The following is a 2,986-nucleotide window of genomic DNA, read 5'->3' as shown; positions in this document are numbered from 1 at the left end:
CATTATACACCTGGAGAACTGGTCCTCAAAAAAGTGCTTCATACTACTAAGAATCCGGCAGATGGTAAATTGGGCCCCAACTGGGACGGTCCTTATCAGATTGATTCAATTGCTGGAACAAGGGCATATTGGCTTTCAAACATACCTGGCAGAAGTTGGTCGCGCCCCTGAAATTCCACGCATTTGTGTAAATTTTATTATTAAGCCAACTTGTATGGTGTGCTAGTTTGTTTCTAATTTGTGTTATTATGCTAACATGTACACATCTACGAATTCCACAGTACAATGCCCCTTTTTATCTCCGTCTTGTTAATAATGATTGTGAATAAGCTTCCAAATTCGGAGCACCCTTTGTGGATGTCACGATTAGCCAACACAAAGACTTCGAATTCGGAGTGCCCTTTATAGATATCACGTTTGGACTGAATAAGTCTCCGAATTTAGAGTGCCCTTTGTGAATATCACGTTTGGGCCGAATAAACCTCCGAATTCGGAGCGCCCTTCGTGGATGTCACGATTGGCCAACACAAAAAGCGCCTTTCGTGGATATCACGTTCGGGCCGAATAAGCCTCCGAATTCGGAGCGCCCTTCATGGATATCACGTTTGGGCCGAATAAGCCTCCGAATTCGGAGTGCCCTTCGTGGATGTCACGATTGGCCAACACAAAGACTCCAAATTCGGAGCGCCTTTCGCAGATATCACATTTGGGCTGAATAAGCCTTCGAATTTGGAGCGTCCTTTGTAGATGTCACGATTGGTCAACACAAAGACTTCGAATTTGGAGCGCCCTTTGTGCAACTTCACATTTGGGCCGAATAAACCTCTGAATTCGGAGTGCCCTTCATACATGACCACAAACGGCCGAGTAATTCCCCGAATTCAGAACGCCTTTTGTATTTATCAATGCACCGGCATGGGCCGACAAATATGCAATTATCATATAAGTTTATGCAAATATTAAACAAAGCAATGCAGCAAATATTTATTTATTTCATCAAAGAGGTTTAAATACATGGCTTTTGACAAATTCGAAAGTACAATAACATGTTTCTTGATATCTGAGTCTTCTCTAGCTCGGCATCATCTTTGTCGTCGATTTTTTCGGTGTCGTAAGCTTTGAAGGGAAACTTTTAATTCTGAAATAGTGGTGATGCCGAATCGATGCCCACAGCTCGTAAAGCCCTAGTCCAATTGTGCTTGAAGTCGCGGTTCTCGCATCAACAAACATCTTCTGCCAATTTTTCCTTAGTCTTTTTAATGCCGATTTTTCAGCCGTCAAAAAAGCCTTCTTTATAGGCCCAAGTTCTTATAGCCTCTTTAGTGAACATATTTTCTATTTCCCTATTGGCCATAGCATGATCCAGCAGGCGCTGGTTGACTCTGTCTGTGACAACCGGGTTTGCAGCACATGTCGACTGCGTTTCAGCCGCCTTGGCCTTTTTAAGCTCACTCTCGGCCTTCTCTGCGCGGCGCTCCAAATCTTGAATGCGCCTCTCTTTTTGCTCAAGCTCTCTTTTCGCCGCACGCAGTTCCATACCGACTTCATACGTGCTATAAAGTCCACGGATTGACCTATGTATACCTTCCCTGAAAATCTCGTAATCACCTCGGCTAACAAGAGACTGCTGCACCTCTAGCGGAAATATTTGCCGCGGGAATTCCACCACCACATTAGGATCATGGACTATTGAGTCCATTTCGGTCATTGGCTTGTTTCCAATAAAGACTGAAAAGCTCAGCGGGCGCGGCAGTTTGCTCGGCTCACCTCGCGGAGTGGTATGCCCACTTGTAGTCTTTGAGCTTCCTCGTTGCTGCGCTCCATCTCTGGGGGACTGCACTACATCATCTCTTTTGGGGGACCTACTCTGACATCTGGGCGACCGACGTCTCTCTTTTCCCTCTGCTATCACATTTCCTGTTCTCTGAGCTTCGCCCCCAGCAGCGCGATGCATCTCAGCGTCTAGCTCCGCCAAGCTCCTTTCTTCTCCCTTACTATTGAAGAATAACCTTTGAGACATCTATGGCCCCGCTCACGACCACAATCGACACTCGAGTTTCTGCTCGCTCTCAAATTATCGACTACCTCTTTCGTCGTTTGTGCTAGATCAGCTCCACGACGCATGGCACCTCTTAAAAACTAGATACCTCGTTCATTAATTGCAAATGCAGCATTTCCGATGTGCCTTGCAGCTAACCCCGCATCTGTAGTCGGGTTTAGAATGACATCCAAATGTGGCAAGGGCAAATATATGAATATTCGGCATATTATGTTATAGCCAAATCACGTTACACTACCACACTTGGCCAGACGAGCCTAGCATTAAGTCGTATATTTTATTCGGCAAATTATGTTAACGTTACAAACTGTATGTGTTATTCGGCTCTAAAAGGACATCCAAATGGAGCAAGGGCAAATATATGATTATTCAACATATTATGTCATAGCCGAATCACGTCACACTGCCCCACTTGGCCAGACGAGCTTAGCATTGAGCCGTATATTTTATTTGGCAGATTATGTTAGTTAAACATTGCAAACCGTATGTATTATTTGGCTCTAGAACGACATCCAAATGGGGCAAGGACAAATATGTGAATATTCGGCATATTACGTTATAGCCGAATCACATTACACTACCGCACTTGGACAGACGAGCTTATTGAGCCGTATATTTGATTCGGTAGATTATGTGAAAGCTGAATCACATTACACTTCCCCACTTAGCCAAACAAGCTTAGCATTGAGTCGTATATTTGATTCGACAGATTATGTTATAGCCAAATGTTGTAAGGTTAAATTTCATGCGGAATTATGCTACATTGTCCTACTTATCCATCAATTTAAATTAGCCAATTCAGAATAGAGACAAAAAGGATGATTTCATTAATAGACTAAATACAAAAGACAAATAGTCACTTTACACATGAAAACTGCCCTACGAATGACTTCTAAATGAAATGAGCAAAAACTTACAAACAAAATG

Source organism: Camellia sinensis, chromosome 4 (genome assembly GCF_055761805.1).
Source record: "Camellia sinensis isolate YWXY chromosome 4, ASM5576180v1, whole genome shotgun sequence".
Classification (NCBI taxonomy): Eukaryota; Viridiplantae; Streptophyta; class Magnoliopsida; order Ericales; family Theaceae; genus Camellia; species Camellia sinensis.
The sequence above is the reverse complement of the archived record's forward strand: the minus strand, read 5'-3'. Positions refer to the sequence as shown.